Genomic DNA, 18,879 nt, shown 5'->3' with positions numbered 1-18,879 from the left:
TAAGAGTTACTGCAGATGGAATCTCCTAAACCTGTGGCCATTCTTCCTGTCTTGGCTGTTTTATTGGATGTTTTTTTTCAATGCCTCTAAAGCGCCAGATGCTCTGCCCCCTGCTCCCAAGAAGTCTGATAGGTTTTATAGGGTGACTAAGGATTGTTCCTTTTTGTTTAAATGTCCTCGTCCTGACCCCTCTGTGGTGTCTGTAGCATCTGATAAACCATCCCATTTGCTTCTTTCATCTAGGTTACTGCCTTCTGACAAGAACAATAGAACCATGGATTGGCTGGATAAGAAGGTTTATACTTCAGCTACCCTAGCTTTTAGGGCTATTAATTATTAGACCCATATCTCTAGGTATGTGTTGGCTCTTCTTTCTCCAGGTTGTCAGCTTTTTCTGATCTTGCAGACCCTGAGAGTAAATCTTCTGGTCTTTCCTTGCTATGGACTTCCTGTCAAGTAATTCATCATTCTATCAAATGTAGTTATGATGCAGCAGATGCCTCTTCATGGGCTGCTGCTTTTGGTTCAGTTCTGAGGAGGTATTCATGTCTTAGGCTTCAACATTTACCCAATGATACTAAGGCTAAGTTGATGGATGTATCTCTGGATAATACATTTTTGCTTGGGGGAGCGGGTCCTGGTTTATTTAAGTCTCTTCAGGAAAAGGAGACGGCTCTACATGAACTTAAACATGTCTTTGTTTCTTCTGTACCTAAATGTTAGCAAAACTACCCTTCTAAGCCAGTCTTTCTTCATAGACAATCTCACCTTCCTTCTAAAGGTAAAAAGGGTGCTAAATGGACTCCTCCTGCTAACGCCAATGAGAATGCAGGGATTCTAAAGTCTTCTGCTCTTGACAAACCAGGTGCTGTCTGACTGTCCACCTATTCCCAGCCACAGTCCTCTCTCTCTTCACCTTTCTCTTTCTCTTTCTGTTTGGCTCTGAATCACCCAGGATCCTTGGGTTCTGTCAATCATTCGGCAGGGGTACTTCAGCCTCCTCAGGAACAACTTCCTTTTTTCCCAGAAGTTCTTTGAGATCTCTTGTCTCGGGGTACTTTTCAAGAGGTGTCTCTGTCCCAAAGGGGGAAATGGTTTTATTCAAGAATGTTTCTAGTGTCCAGAAAAGAAGGTCCTTGGAGACCTATTCTAGACCTCTCCCATCTGAACACCTTTCTGAAGGTGCCTTCCTTTCAGATGTTGTCCCTTCAGTCCCTTTTTCCTCTCTTGCTCCCACAGGCCTTTCTGGTGTCTCTGGATCTCAAGGATGCTTACCTCCATATTCCAATCCATCCTCTTTTCAGGAGATTTTTACATTTCTCTGTTGCTTCGTGGTATTTTCAGTTCTGTGCTTTGCCCTTTGGCCTTTCTACTGCCCCAAGGATATTCACCAAATGCCTCACTCCTGTGATTGCTTTTGGTAGGCTTCAAGGGATCCAAATCTTTATTTACATGGATGAACTGCTGATTTGGGTATCCTCTCCAGAGGTCCTTTTGCTAAATCTTCGTTTTACCATTTCTCTTCATCAAAGCCTGGGGTTCATGATAAACTTCAAAAATTCTTCCCTGACCCCTTCTCAGGATCATGTCTTTCTGGGTTGCAGGATTCAGATAGTGCCAATGCTGGCATCCCTGCCTCCTCCAAAGACCTTAACTCTCATTTCTTACTTTCAAACTTTTCTTTCCCTGACCTCCATTACAGCCAGGGAGTTTCTGAGAGCTCTTGGGTTCATGGCTTCCACCATTCTGATGCTCCCTCTGGCCAAACTCCACATGAGGAAGTTCCAGTGGTTTCTGAAGTTGGTGTGGCTTCAGCATACTCATCCTCTAGACTTTACAGTTCCTATCTCCTGTATCTCAAGAAAGAACTTTTGTGGTGGATTCAGCAGTTGCCTCTGAATCCAGGACTCCCTTTTCAACCTCATCTTCCCTCTAAGGATCTGTTCACAGATGCTTCAGATGTGTAATGGGAAGCAATGTTTGGCTCCCTGAAGGTTGAAGGAGTGTGCTCACCTCACTGGCAAAAGGAGCACATCAACATCAAAGAGATGAGAGCTCTTCTGCTGGCTCTTCAATCCTTTGATCCTCTCTTCTATCTGAGACCTCTCAAGGTATTCACAGACAATGCCACAGTTATGTTGTATAGCAACAAATGGGGAGAAGAAGATATTACCTTCTTTGCCGGCTGACATTTCTGGTATGGGATCTGGCTATCAAGTATCAGGTGACTCTTCAGGCAGTTTGTATTCATTCAGATCAGAACATTATGGCAGACACTCTGAGCAGGTCCTTCACTCAATCCCATAAATGGATGTGTTTCCGGACATTGTTCACCAGTGGGGTACTCCTCAAGTAGATCTTTTTGCCTCCTATCTGAACAGACAACTTCCTCTGTTTTGTGCCAGAGTCCCATGTCCTCTGATATAGAAGGTGAATGCCCTCTCATTTTCTTGGAAGGGATGTTTCTTTATGCATTCCACCCCCTTCCTCTCATTCCAAGAGTCATATTCAAAATTCAGCATGATGCTCCCAAAATCTTGTTAGTGTCTCCCTTTTGGTTGCAACAGCACTGGTACCCTTTACTTCTACATCTCCTCAAGGGCACTCATCACAAGTTATCTCACAGGGTGGATCTCCTCACACAAGGCAAGAGGGCTCTCATCCATCCTCACCTGTAAATGCTTCAATTGACACTGTGGGTGATAGGGTTTTGATCCCTCATAGACACCTTTTTCTGCAGATGTGCTGTATGTCCTGCAGAAGGCCAGGAAACCTACTACTGGGAAATTCTACTTGTCTAGATGGAAGAGGTTTTCTAATTGGTGTCTTTCTCATGACCTGGACCCACTTTCTGTGGAAGTTCCTTTGGTTCTCTTTTATTTGTGTAAGTTACTCAGTGCTGGTTTGGCCTATTCTTCTATTAAGGCCCACTTATTAGCTCTCTCTGCTTGTCTGCCTTTAACTCCCCCATTAGCTTCTAGATTTTAGGTTAAGCAATTTCTTAAATGCATCCTTAATATTATTCCTCTCAGGAAGCCTGTTCCTCTTCCCTGGGATCTTAATTTCATTCTGGAAAAATTGACTCAGGCTCCTTTTGAGCCTGCTGCTTCAGCTTCCTTGCAACATTGTTCTTGGAAGACAGTTCTTTTGTTAACTTTTACTTCTGCCAGATGGGTGTCTGAGTTGCAAGCCCTTCTGGCTTGTCCACTTTTTTTTATATTTCATGAGGACAGTGTGTCCTTGCTTATTAATCCTTCTTTCTTCCCCGAGGTGGCTGATGAGTTATCACTTAATCAATCTATTAATCTGCCTACTTTTTTCCCCACTCTGCAATCTGACAGTAAGAGAGTGCCGCATACCGTAGATGTGCATAGACAGCTCAGATTTTATTTGGATAAACCTAAGTCTATCAGAATATCAGACCAGTTGTTTGTTTCATTTCATCCTAGGTCTTTAGGTTTGGCTGTTTCCAAGCAAACTATTTCTACTTGGATTTCAACACTTTTCATGGCGAGAGCCTTCCTTCTTCTGTAAAGGCTCAATCTACTAGAGCTGTGGCTAATTCTGATCCTTTTTTCAAAGGCTTATATGCTAATTCTATTCTTGAAGCTGCTATCTGGATTCTGTGCATACTTTTACCAAACACTACCAGTTGGATGGCACCTCCAGAGATAGAGCTGGTTTTGCTGCTGCCATTCTTCGTGGCTTCTTAGAGGGCTCTACGGCTGCTTCCTCCTCCCAAGTTTCTTCTGTAGATTTGGCACTCTCCCATGAGTTATGAATACTGCAGCAGTGAATGTAAGGACATAGTGCAGTTGTGTAAAATCTTACCATAATAGTAGATGTCCTTGGCATTCACCACTATAGTATTCACTCCCTCCCTCCATCCCCCTAGTCTTTTTTCCTCCCTGGTTGTGCAGGTTCTCTTTAGTTTTCCTTGGACTGCTGTTCCTACTGGGACAATCAGTTCTGAAGATTGTGTGCCTGAACGTCTCCTTTATGCCTTATGCTATGCAAGGAGTGTGTAGGTGACATTCAACATACCTTAAATCAGGGGTAGACTTTGGTAAACTGGCTGGATTTTGGGCTTCAAGGCAGGGAATCCCAATTTGTAATGAATACTGCAGTGGTGAAGGCAAGGACATCTACCATTATGGTAAGATTTTACACAACTGTACTGTCTTGATCAGAAACTATAGAATCCTAGTGGGTAGATAAGTAGGTTAGGTTCAAGGTGGAGCAAGATGAAAAAGAAAAAGGAAGATGAAGATAGTGGTGGGAGGTAGGTAGAGAAGCAGCCATATTTCAGTTAGAGTAGAGACAGTGGAGGAGGTAGTTAATAGGTGGAAGTGTATTGGTTGGAGGGAAGTGACAGGGGCAGGTATAAAAGGTAAGCAGTTCTAAGGGGGATGACTAGTGCAAGGAAAAGAGAGTAGGGGGCTTGGTGGAATTAGCCAGGACTGATACAAGAGCAGATCCAATTTTTTGAGGTAATATTTCAGGAGTTTTTTAAATTGTGGTGGGCTGGTAGTGTCGACAATATGTTGTGGAATAGTATTCCAGATCTTTGAAATACAGTTGGTATAGAGGGAGTCTCCAGTTTTATTGTTGCTTTTGGAAACATCAAGTAGTGTTTTATGAGAAGATCAGAGTAGTAAAGTGATAGAATAAGGTTGAACCATCTGTTGGACGGTGGGGGTTCTTTCAGGTTGGTGTACTATTTTGTGTGTGATGATGAGTTAGGTGTAGGTTAAGAGATAGGGAAGTTCTAACCATTTTAGTTGATGTATGGCAGAACAGTGGTGTGATCTGTGAGGAGAATTGGCATGAAATGTAGCTATTTTACTGTAGCAGAAGTCGAGTTTAGTTAGGTCACTTTTGCTTAGGTTAGTGAAGATGGGTGAGGCATAGAGTAGTGTGGACAGGAGATGAGTTCTGGAGATGTCTGGTGTGGTTAATGAGTAAAGGCTTGCTTTGATACAAACAGCTTAGATTAATGTGAGTCTTTTTAATGGATTGTGCTAGGTGTAAGTCAAATTTCATTTTAGTGTCGATTATAACTTCTAGTAATTTTGTTTGGGAGATGGCTGATATTTTAGTGTTGTTGGAAGAGTGTATTTGAAATGTGGTTGGGGGGTTCTGTGCTTTGATGGTGTAAAAGAGCATCACTTTGGTCTTAGATGCATTCAGAATAAGTTTTGCTTCTGTTAGCCAGGTTTCTACTTCAGAACAGGACAGTGATTTTTAACTGTTTTATGGAAGATGCAGTTTAGATGATGGTTGAGTCATCTGCTTATTGGATGACTGAGGCAAGAGGGGTAGATTTGTGTAGCTGGTTAGTGAAAATGCTAAAGAGTAGAGGACCTAGTATAGAGCTTTGGGGAACTCTTATGTTGATAGGAAGTAGAGCTGACAGCTCCTGATGTCATTTGACAGCTTGTTGTCGAACGGTAAGGTAGCTGGGGAACCATGATAAGGAAGAGTGGCTGAGATTTAGGGTGGTAAGTTCAGCAAGTAGTTTCTGGTGTGAGACTGTATCAAAGGCCTTGGAGAGGTCCAGAAAGATAAAAGAAACAAATATACCCTGCTTTCTGTGCTAATTTATGGTGTCAGTGAAGCTAAGGAGAGCAGTTGCTGTGTTATGATGTGGGTGAAACCTATGTTGTGTGTGAGAGGGTCTATATTATATCATCGAACACTTAAAAAAGCGAACGCTGATTGATCGACCTAATTTAAGTGAAAGCTTACAATCTCGAACTGTCAGATCAGCGATTTTTTTCCCAGGGGAAAAAAATCGCTGATCCAAAACACATACACACAACACAAGCACACCAAACAAACAGAAATCCACACACATACACCTAAAATCTGATACCGAACCCTACACTAAACTATGCACACACCACTAACTACCCACTTACCTTAACCCAAACCCTAACCCTAAGGTCCGTCACTATCGCACACTCACCTCACCCGCTCCCTAACCCTAACTCACTTAAATCCACCCTAACCCTCCATGTCCACTCAATCGCACACACACCTAACCCAAGCCCTAACCCTAACTCACCTAAATCACCAACAGTCACATCCACACAATTGCACACTTACCTGAATCCGACCGGTAACTTTCCACCATAACACTGAAAATACCGAAGCAACAGAAACGGACAACCAAATTCTTTCCCTAGGAAAAAATTTGAGTTTCTGCTGCTTCGATATTTTGCAGTTTCGTGAAAATAAGTTTGATCAATCAGTGTTCGCTTTTTTAAGTGTTCGGGGATATAATATAGACCCCGTGTGAGATATATGTATGGTCGGAGTCTCTTCACAAGCTCAAAGTGTCAAAACTTTGAACTGCAAATGGTTGAGACCATAAGATCAAAGTTTTGAAACTATGAAGGTTTTGAATGGAGATCGCTCTACAGCATGGAATGGGAAATTTACTGTTTTCCTCACTGTAGTGTGATCGCAGGGTCGGTATATTTATTTGGCAGGGGGAGTGGGGGGGTGCAAGGGGCTTGCACCCTTTAAAAATGTAAAAAAAAAATGTTTTTTAATTTATTTTTTATTACAATTTAGAAGTTTCAAAACTTTGAATTTATGGTCTTGACCATTTGCAGTTTGAAGTTTTGAAATGTCAAGCTTGTGAAGTATATCCATATGGGTATATGCCTACCAATGACAAGGAGCTTTTCCCATATGCAGCTGGATGGATAAGATGAAACCAACCCAGGTGAATGACAGAATACAGAAATAATTGAAATATATCTGACATTATTGTAGAATATCTTGTAATGTCTGGCATATGCTTACAGAGAGCAATGACTTACAGGGATTTCTAGAAGTTGCATGTTCAGTGACTGATGTATGGATACTCTCTGATGCTTAGTCACATAGTAGTAGTTGTGAGAACATTCAATTGGATAGAGGCAACATATGGGTTGCTTAGCATTTACTTTATTTCTTGCGATGATATATAGCCATGACTGCATAACAGGTAATTTTCAGATGCTGACATTTTACTGCCTGTTTTTGTATAAACTTCAATGAGCGTGCTGTATATCTTACCATGACATTCACATTTGTTAGGATATCTATCACTGACTGCAATAATTTTTGAGATGCATCCTACATTCTTGACATAGAATTGGTACTTGTGTTTGGATGTGCATGTAACTGTGGCAATACCATTATTACAGCACTGGAGTTGTGGCTCATTGTTTATGTGTTTGTTCCTTACTTGTCATATCTGCTGATAAAAGGTTCAAATCCCACCTCTGCATATGTGACCATTATGAACTTGATAAATTGATTGATAGGTGTGCTCACAATGTTAGGCCATATGGAGCATATCTTCAAGTTATTTGTACATAGCCATGGTATACATGACATGAATTGTTCTGCACTGTAAGTGAGCCATATGCTTTTAACATTGTTATGTCAATATCTGAGCCTATATATAAACTCTAAGATGTACACATAACCCTGTATTCCAGATGTCGAACAGAAATAGAAGATACAATTAATCACAGAGAAAATGAAATAATAATTGTGGCTCTACACCAGCATGGCTGCAACCATCTTAGATGGATGGTAAATACTGTTTGGAGTACTCAAGGGTAGATGGACCTTAGACGTATGATCAGTGCTGTGGATGGTCAGAATAAGATCCATGGAGGCCTGCCTGCAATGTTGCAATGGCATGATCCTCCATGCAGTCAACAGTCTCTGCCACTATGAGAAGACAAGGAATGCCACTGATGATGGGCCACCATTGCCCCTCAGATGAGATAATGTTGCTCTTGGCCTCACATCATACAACCAGTCAGGATTGTCAAATACCCAGGGAAGGTATTGAGGCAGGTGGTCCAGGATGTACAGGTATGCCTAACATCCATTAAGATTGCAGCATACTCATTGAAGGACTTTAATTCACACTTCTTACTGTTATGTCATAGTTATGTTACAACAGCAGAACTAGGCCATGAACATGAAAGCACACCTGATGTGGTAAGTGTTATAGCCTGTTATCTTACCAACACAGTACCCACATAACATTCTCAGCAACATGCCTAATGTTGTGTTTTTCAATTGCATAGGCCCATTAACATCTGAACAGCAGCAATGCATGTCACATAAGCGTCTGCATATCCTGTTAGTGTGAACCATAGTTGTTGTGTGCCTCTTCCTCCTTTAGGACTATGGACTATACTCATATGATTTCGTTTGTGTGCCATGTTATAATTCAGGATCCACATTAAGATGAATGACATGCTCCCCAGTCAGGGAAAACATACCTGATAAGGTAGTCAATATAGTTCCTACATTTCACTATTAAAAAATACATCTGTGCCCTTCATGGCTACTGTGGTCTTGTTCACCTGCATAGGACACCTGCAATCCAGTATGTGTCTATCTTATTTAATATGTCTCATACCTCAGGTCAAATGCTACATGATTCCTTGTATGTGCTTAATAATGATGTATGTATGTCCATTTTTTTACATGCCAGTGGCATTTCAACCCTTACCCCAGTTGTGGAATCACAGGAGGACATGTCAGGTCAGTTTTAGTAGTTTTATTAAGCTCTTCTATCATGTTTGTTTGATATGTAAATTATATGGCATATCTCTGTTATGTAGGGTCCCTGAATCACCCACAGCCATGATGCTCTGGTAAGTCTATATCATCATTAGCATTGTAGTTATATATATATAGTTGTCCCATATATCAGTACTGTGCTGCACCATGTGATTTCTGTGAATGTATGTCACATGTGTCATCTCACTCTTTTTGTATCATGTTCACTACCTACCTCCAGCAGTAGTCTGTCCACTGATCCTGAGGTGGGAAGTTATGTGCCTAACTTGGATAGTATGACACAAGGCACACAGACCACTGCATTAGGTTAAATGTCTGGCCCAGAATGGGACAGCAATGTGGTTCATTGTTTAGCATCTGATAGGGAAGTTAATGTGGCCAGTCTTTCTGATGACATGGGGACATCAGACAACAGATATAATGATGACCGTGACCCACTGCCATATGTAGAGTCTAATAATGATAGTGACTCTTCCCCACAATGGACTGATACTCTCCACCAGACTATACATTGGAGTGTAGCTGATGTGCATGGATGAGCATCAGAAGGAGTCAGCTTACTTTTATTGACACGTGAGCATTCACATAGATGTCAAGGCTACTAGCTGTGCCACACTTGCCCATACCACCGATTGTGTAACACACCAGCTGCATATGTTACATGAAGGTCAGGGTGGCAGACATGGATAAGTCATGGTAGTATTGGCTGCAGAGCCTGACAGTGTGGTATCTGTTGCAAACTCTGTTGAAAGTTTTGTTATGGTGGTGAAAGAGCAGTACCACAGTATGGGTGTCACATACCCAAATTATACTTAGCAGTTTACCTCCAGTAGGGAGATGCAGATCCCCCTCATTAGACCTGGACATCAATGTTTGTGCTGAAATGTGTATGCACATCTGCTGCTGATCACTCATCTGTGAGCCCAGCAGCCAACTGCAGACTGTCACATCGCAGTATTGCTGCTGTCTTCATTGTGTCTCAAAATGCTAGTGTCACCACATTTAGTTCCTTGGTGCAGCACCGTGGGGCGAGTGTTTTTATACATGGTTTGTGCAGCCATGACCATGGTGTTTGCCATCATTGTGGGTGCCCTAAATTGCATTAGAGTAACACTGGCAGTTGATCTAATGTGTACCCTTTAGTGTCACCCTGTGACAATGATGACTGCTGTGCTAACCACTGGCTAGTATATCTGTAGGTGTTTTTTCCTGTGACTGATGTAACAGGGTTTTTCTAATCATATATCTGACCTACAGGACTAGCTTCAAATTGTGATATGTATATTGGTATATGTTATACAGATATAGACGACAGTAATGGCATATATGACGATCTCCATTTTCTGTGTTTGCCTCTCTTGCCGATTGACATATAGTACATATGTTCATGGTTAACAGCATATTATCTTTGTCATTCAACATGGATTGCTACATTGTACATTTCCTTGTTGTCTGCCACAAGTATGTCTCTGTATGTATACCTGTGTTACTTATGGCAGTTTTATATGGTACTGCACATTCCTTACCCTCAGCTGTCACAGCACTTTTGTGGACTTGTTCCCATTTTCAGTCCTCATGACGACATGTAGTTCCCATGTGTACCTTCTCATATCTCACTGATTTCATACATATACAATTACCTTGTTGCTGTATCCCCAGTATTGATGCATGTTCCATGTCTGTTGTGTAGTCATTGCCCTTGATGCTTTGCATGGTGTGAATGTATTCTTACTTCTGAGTTATATTCCAGTAATGACCTGTGCATTGAAGTGATTCCCATGTCAGTCTTAGAATATGATGCTTGTTTGGGTTTATTTTATTTTTGGTTGGTCCTTGGGATGTTTGTAATTACTCATGATGCTGTGTACTGTTCACTGTGTGGTAACACACTGTTCAACATCCCACAATGCTGGGTGTGTGACACATCAATGTTAGTGTCCAGCCCCTGATTTTTGGTTATCTTTATGCTGATACAGTCCCATACACATGGCCTAGATTTCCTGTGGTACTGGCTATTTGACAGCTACCTTCCCATGCTAGTTATCTGTGTGCTGATATCCTACCTGACCAATGACAGCTTCTGTTGTGCATACCTCTTGCATCCCACACATTTGCCTGTGTGGTCCTATTTGATGATGTACCTTGCAGAGAGACTTTCTGCACTGATGTTTCCTCTGTATGCATTCATATATGTTCATCGCTGAGTATTGTGTATATGTTCTTACTGGTATATCTTATGCTTCTGTTATGTATGATGTTCAATGTGCACAACCAATGACTTCTTTCCATTAGTCATGACCTTTGCTGCTGCTGTGGGGCAACACATGAATTTCATTGCTTAGTCTGTGTATATTTGTAAGTGTGGCTTGCTTACAAAAGCATGTGCCAGCTATGTTGTCTGAAGTTTTAATGCTACATCCTTCATCGCCCACACCTATTTCTTCTCATCCCTGTGTCTTCCTGGTCATCCTGTGACAGGTCAGATACATCATCATCAGACATCTGGGGTTCTTGGGGTAGTTCACCCACATCTACAGCTGGCAAGCCACCATGTTTTGCTGTTATCATGTTGTGTAGCATAGCACAGACTGTAACTGCCATGGCACACACTGTACCTTCCCGAAATGCTTTTTCTAGTATGTATGAAAGTGTACCCTTTGATGTGTCCAAACATCCGAGTCTTGCTCACAGCATGCTAAAGACTCACTCAATGGTATTATGTGTCATGGTGTATGCTGTTTTGCATGCATACTCAGCAGGGGTTGATGGGGCTCTGTATGGCATCATCAGCCAATGTTCCAGTGGATAACTGCAGTCACCTGTGAATAGGAAGATGAAAAAACATATTTGGTTCTCATGCTTGATGATGATAGGTCTAGATTATGCTTACATCATAGCTGTTGTCCTGTATTTATAGAGTAGTAGTCCCTCAGGAATTTCACCTTGTCAGAAATTGGCCTTTGGATCACTTTACCACCAAACTGCAACTTCATGAACACCACTGGCGTATGTTGCCATGCCATTATTAATGAGGCTATCTGCTGAGCACACCACCTGATGACTGAGTGATGGCTATCCCTTTCTATTGCTGTACCATTCAGCACTAGATGCAGATGGAGTTTTAGTTGTGATGTGGGTGCAGTTTATTTCACAGGGGTAGGCTACTATGTTATAGAACTATTCAATGGTAATTTCGCACTTCATGTGTGTTGTTGGAAAGTGTTTATATTCATCCACTTTGGTACCCATTTCTGCCAGGAACTGTGAGATGATATGAATGGCAGCTGTCTGGGACACTCCTATGGAATCTATCATATGCAGCTGGAATGCCCCAGAAGTCAGTATACCTAGACCTAGGCAAACCTTTGTTTTCATTTGTACTGAGTAACCCCGCAGACTGTGAGCATACATGTGAGGTACACACATCCTGCGTATAGCCTGTACCAGTTCTCTGCCTAATCTATATCTATCTATCTATGTATCTATCTGTCTATTACTTCCTGGTTAGAGAACTGGCTTAACTGTAGTATGGCTCAGTGCCTAGCTGGCTGCTTTCTGGGACACATTTGCAGATTATCCTTTTGTGAAGCTTGTAGTACCACAGCCTGGTATACTGCATTAAATGCCATTTGCATTTATTTCTAACTAAGGTTTGCAGATTCTGCAGAATTCTATAAGATGGAATATAGCGGCATTAAGACAAAGCATGTATGGCTTTCACTGAGTGTTTTCAGAAAGCTATTGGTGAAGTACATTGTTGCATTTAAGTTCCAGTGGGTACCCATTGCATTTGGAATCTGGCAGATGTGTGAGAAGTCTGTAATTTTACCTATACCGAATAGATAATTACCTGGTCTTGTTTTTGTGTACATTATGAAATCATGTTTGTTGCTGATGTATTGATGTCTTCATTTGACATGATGCACTGTCTGCAACTTTCTTTTGGATTCCACCCTATGTGTATATCATTCACTGCCAATATATGTATTCTCAAAAGTTTTAGATATGTCTGCTTTTTATTTATTCTTTCAAGTTCTTCCTATATTGTATTAATCTGCCCCTTGCAAGCACACTGTGACTAAAAACAGAGCATACATGGATTAGTACAATAATCCACTTAGTAAACTATAATAATCATCTGAAATGTGGTGCCCTAACATTCTTTTTTTTCCTTTTTGAATTTTGAAACTAACTAATGAATGAGAACTGTTTTCTTTTTCTTCTTCTGTATACACACATTTGTTTGATTTGGTTTTATAATGAAATGCTTTCATTTTTCTATATAGATTGGACTTAGTGTATGCTTGTTTTAAGCATTTATTAGATAGCGATTTTTCCATATATATTTTCAAATCAATGCTTTAACTCAAGTCTTACAACAGTCTTGGTTTGACTTGCAAAACACCATGCAAATGCTTCAAACTTTATATAATATGTGAATGACTATTTTGCAGTGCTATTAAACATAAGTAAACATATTTGTAAGCATGTACTTGTAGTGCTTGTGTGAAGTGTTACTTAACATTTTTTAACCTATTTTCACAGAATGTGGGTAGATATGCATAACTAGTCACTTCAGGCACATTCTGTCAAACTAGGTAGAAAAAGAAAATATATCACTTTGGGATATTTGTGCTTTGCTTATGCACAGTACATTTATGAATGCCACCAAGACCTCCTATGTTGTTTGTTTTATATATAATGCAGATGAAATTTCATATGCTGTATATTGTTTTCTTTCAAAATGCTTTATCTTTTCTTATTTTGGTAAATATGTTTTTCCTTGGAAGTTATTTGGTATAAAAATGCCTATTTTGGAATTTGGAGGGCACCGACTACTGCAGTCTTCTGCCCGAATAATGACAGAAAATTACTTTAATATTGATAGAGTTTAGATGCTCTATTGGCATTTTCTAGTTTGCTTTTGCTCCCAAAACTAATCAAAGGCTTACCCTAGGTCCTATCATAATTCACTTGGTATGCTGTACCCACCTAAGCCTTCCCTGGATTAAGCTCAAGTGATGTCCAGGGCCAGTGGACAGCGTGAGGATCCTGGTGCAGTGTAATACTATACTCTAAATTTTCCTGGCCTTCACATATGCCTGATGCCCTTGGGCCAGATGAAAAATAGACATATCATCTGGCCACTCTTGTGGCTCAGTTACTGCCCCTGCCTCCCTTAGATTATGTCTGCACCCTCCTCTGGAGATGTACCATGAGGTGCACCTGAGTAGACCCCCACCCCCAGTATTTTGACATGCTTAAATGAATATTTCTTTTAGAGAAACTCTTTTGCTGATATTTTAATATGATGATTGACTTATCTTCTTTAGACTGGCTTCTGGAAGTCAAACACCCACACTGACAGTTGATTGCACAGTGATACTGGCAGTATGCCTGGCACACAGCCAAACAATAAGGATACAGACGCTTGCATGGCACTGTCAACATGGTCATTCAGGGGTGATGCAATGGACAAGATGGCCACAGAGAATGTTGTTAATAGCCATCCTTCAGGTGTTAATTTCTATGCAGATTTGCAATTTAGGTAACAGAATAAAGTTTATCTAGCATTATATAAGCTTTATTTTGCTCCACAAATTGTGTCTTGTTCTAATTATTAATTCAGCTGCTAAAATACTGTAATTATTCATAACTCATCCCATTTGCCTTGAGTCAGAGTCATTCACTGTACAGTTACTTTTCCAGCAACGTCTAGCTTAACAGTGCTTAATAATGTGAACTGGCATTCCCTTCTTCATCCATGTATCCAAATATTGAATCATTTTATAATGTTTGCAAAATGGCAAATCTGTGATGCATAGATATTATGCACAGATAATTTTTTCACACAGTCAACAGAAAAACACTGCACTCATTGATCCAGAAATTTAAATTCAAAACTATAAAACTATGATATTTAATATGAATGTTTGCATAATAAGCCAGTCCAACAGCTGTAAATATACCTACAGCTCTGCAGTTTTTATCTTGCATAATGTGAGGTTCTATTTAATACCATCCCTTGCCTCAAAAGCTACCAATGGCTCAAGCTCTTAATGCATGCATTAAGATATAATAGATATTCTAAACCGAGCAATACTTTTTATTTGCAGTCATTCTAGTTATTGCTAATTAGGGGTATATCTGCATCTTTTGCAACAGCAAGGCTTCACCCTTAAGTTTTCCTATATATAATCCATAATGTATTGATACATTTGGTTAATGCCTGGTAATGTAAACCCCACCAGGCCAAGGGTGCTCATTCTCCCATCACAGACCAGCTACCAGTTCCAGGGGAGTGCAGGGAACTTGGGAAAATATTAATGCTGCTCACAGCAGTTCGGTTCAGTTTTTTATGGCCCTTACCTCTCACCTCATGTGGTGGCTTCTGTAGCAGCCTTGGCAGGAAATGCAGTGCAGCCTAGGAAATGTATCTGCCCGAGGCCCTGAGCAGATATTTTATTTATTTATTTATTTATTTATGTTTATTTTACATTTGTTGACCTGGATAGCCTGACTGGATGCATGTCCATTTTCAGCGGAGGCCTGGGGGGAAAAGCTCCAAGATAAACAGAAACATTAAAGCATTAAAAACATGTTACAAGTATAATTTTGACAAAGAATACATAAGCAAACAATAATAAACATGTTCCATAGGTTAGAGTTAAACCCTGGTGAAAGCCAGGGGTAAATTAAACAGTAGCTGATTAAAAGATTTTAAATGCCCTCCAGGTCCACCCATCTTTCCCAGCCTGGCAATTTCTGTCAAGTTTTAGCCACCATCAGAGCTTGGTAGATCTTACCATCACCCTAAAAAGTCACCACACCTCCCCAAGATAAGCAGGCCAATCCATCCTTTGTCATCAAGCACCCACTCTGATAATTTTACTTTAGTTGCTTGGGCAGTATTCAGGGCTTTATCCCTCTATGCCTTGGTAAGCTAATGGAGCAATAAAATGTGCAAGTCATATACTGCAATGCACCCCATTTAGGGCATGTAACAATTCTTTGCTATATAATATCTTGCCCTTATATTCAATTCCTTAATGATTCATAATACACACTGACACTCCCATTTTTAGTGCAGTTATATTAATATTTTATAAGTTTATGCTACGTGATATAGAAGCTTCAAATATTACATGCAGCCTGTGTTCTACATAGTTTCTTATGCCATCATTTTGTTTCCTAGTCAGGAAAACCATAACAGAGACACCTCCTTCTGTGTGCCACATGTACAGCAAATAGCTTTCATTCCAGTATTGCTTTACTGGGGAGATGCAGTACAGCAATCGCCATCTCAGTACAAAACACTGCTGGACACATTGTTGGAGAAAGGAGCAAATAACTTATGTCCTGTCATGATCTCCATATCCATAGTTGGAGCACATTGCACAATGCTTCCTTCTTCAACTTCCAATATCATCCCCCTCATTTTTTTTTTAAACAAGAAACATCTTTATGAAATTATCACGTATGACACAGGCAATCATACATTTACAAAAAATGAAAACAAACCATATTGATATAATTTTAGTTGCAAACATTATTACATCACTTATAATCTATCCAGGCATTGTCAGTCAAACATTACATAGCTCATTCAAATCATCCCTTCTTTTAAACCTCATTCCTTCTATGTATGTATTGTTGCCTCAATTCCCATTTTTTCTATGTAATTTGCCCCTTCTCTTTTATGTTGTTGTGTCTTTCGGATTTTCCCGGTTAGGGGTCGCCACAGCGGAACTCCGGTCCGCTAATGATTGGCAGTAGACTTTTATGTGCTGAGTTGCCAGCCCTGATGCACAACCTTCAACGAAGGTACACCCATTCACGCATGTCTCCACAGAGAAGATGCTCTAGCTGAGAATTAAACAGGACAACGTCTTACTGTGAGGCAACAAGCTACCGCAGCACCGCCCCTTCTCTTTTATAAAGATCCTAATTCCAGTAATTTTATCTCTGTTACTATATTCACTACTTCTAGTAAAGTTGGTTTAGACTTTGATTTACATTTTCTAATAATTGCTTTTTTGGCGGCCACCATAATTAAGCTTAGAAAGGCCTAAATATGTCTAGGCAATTACAATTGCTCACCCAGTATCTCTGACAGAGAAGTCTGCAAGGAATCATTAAAGTCTGCCAACTCATTACACTCCCAGACAATATGTTCCCAATTAAGTCTTTCTTGCCTATCACACCTCCAACTTTGCTGTCTACCTGAGGAAAAATTATTTTCAGTCTACTTGGGGTATAAAAATACCTTTGTAAACCCTTCCAAGCAAAGGTCCTAAATCCTCTAGACTTTGTTCTATATGTGGGAGGCATACATATATCCCCTAATTGTTTCTTTGTGAATTGCTTTTCCAAACTCATTCCCCAGTCCTTTCTAACATCCTCTGATTGATTCTTCTAGTTCAGGAACAAAAAGTCAGAGCCAGCAAACGGTGACTGTATAAAAAGTTGTATTAAACAAAATCACAGCATATTGTGAGAAAACAAACAAACCGGTTTCGGCTGGCAAAGCACAGCCTTCTTCAGTGTACAAGAAAATTTGTGAAATACAATAGCTGCATATATATACAGATAGCAAAAATCCAATTGGCTGAAAATTATAGATGTTCATTAAGTCCAGGTGGGAACAACCCACCCAGTCTAATTATCCATTTCTTTTCTTTTGCATTTAGTATGGAATGCCATTGAGATTTATTCGCCCTATTCCCTAAAATCATGTCAATGATAATAAAGTTAAACTTGCTAGTAGAATGTACTAATGTGTGTTTATAGAGAGCATTGTGTATCTTTTTTTGTTTAATATTACTTAGGTGCTCAGAAATGCAAATTCTAAGAGGTCTGGACGTTTGTCCAATATAGAAAGCACCACAATTGCAAGAAGCTAAATAAATAATCCAGTCACTAGAACAGTTGGAAAAAAATCTCAAGTCAAAAACTTGTGAACAATTCCGACTGGAGAATTGTTTAGACTTATAAATATGTTTGCAATTGTTGCAATGTCCACATGGAAAACAGCCCTGTAGTGGTTCTCCTGTCAATGTCGTTTGTATCAAATCATGTGGTTTATTGTCCCTGTGTTTATAATGATTAAAGAAAGAGTTAAGGTTCTTCCCTTTCCTATAGGAAAAAAGACAATTGTCAGGGATAATGCTGTTGATCTCCATGTCACATTGTAAGATATTCCAATGTCTCCTTACACTTTGAATAAGGCGATTAGAGTTGCGAGCAAATGTAGTTGTAAATCTAAGAGGTTGACCAGATGAGTTGGTATGTGTCTTGTATGTTAATAAATCACTTCTGTTCAAAGAGCTGACCCTGTTACTGGCCATGGTAATATTACCACTTTTATAACCGTGAGATCTAAATCTGTTGGTTATATCTGATTTATGTTTCAAATAAGTACTTTCCTCTGAACAAATACGTTTAGCACATATGAATTGTGACTTGGGAATGTTGCGTGCTATGTGGGGTGGATGGTAACTGGAGGCATGCAGAATTGTGTTGTATTCCGGAAACTTCCTGTATATCGCAGTGGATAATGTATAATCAGGTGCCCTCTGGATTAAGACATCCAAAAATGTAATAGTTTCCTTATCATAGTTGATGGTGAAATGCAAGCCCCAAACATTGTTGTTTATATATGTTACAAAATCCAATAGCGAACTTTCATCCCCCCTCCATACCAACCAAACATCATCAAGATACCGTCTCCATATATCAATTTCAGTCAAGAATGTATTCCTCTGTTCATCATAGATTATATGTTTCTCAACAAACGCCATAAAGAGATCAGCATATATGGGGGCAAAGGATGCCCCCATAGCTGTCCCTTTGGTTTGCCAAAAGCATTGTTCTTTATAGTAAAAAACATTGCTGGTAAGGACATATTGTGCTAGATCCACCAGAAAATTATTGAAGTCAGAACTATATAAGTTAGAGACTTCAAGCCAATAAGCTAAGGCATGTAGCCCATCCTGGTGTGGAATATTAGTATATAAAGCACTTACGTCCAAGGAACATAAAAGCCACTCTGGCTCAAGCTGTGTGTCAGAGACAATCTGTAAAAAGTTAGTTGTATCTTGTAGGCGTGATCGAATATTAGATAGCAAGGGCTTAAGATGCTTGGTCAAAAATAAAGAAAGGGGTTCTGTAATATATCCCCTACCCGATACAATAGGTCTGCCAGGTGGATGCGAAAGATCTTTGTGAATTTTTGGCAAGAAATATATGTATTGATTGATGGGATCATGAACTAAAAGT

This window comes from Protopterus annectens, chromosome 10.part0 (genome assembly GCF_019279795.1).
Source record: "Protopterus annectens isolate FY-2018-M chromosome 10.part0, PAN1.0, whole genome shotgun sequence".
Classification (NCBI taxonomy): domain Eukaryota; kingdom Metazoa; phylum Chordata; order Ceratodontiformes; family Protopteridae; genus Protopterus; species Protopterus annectens.
This window is presented reverse-complemented; position numbering follows the sequence as displayed.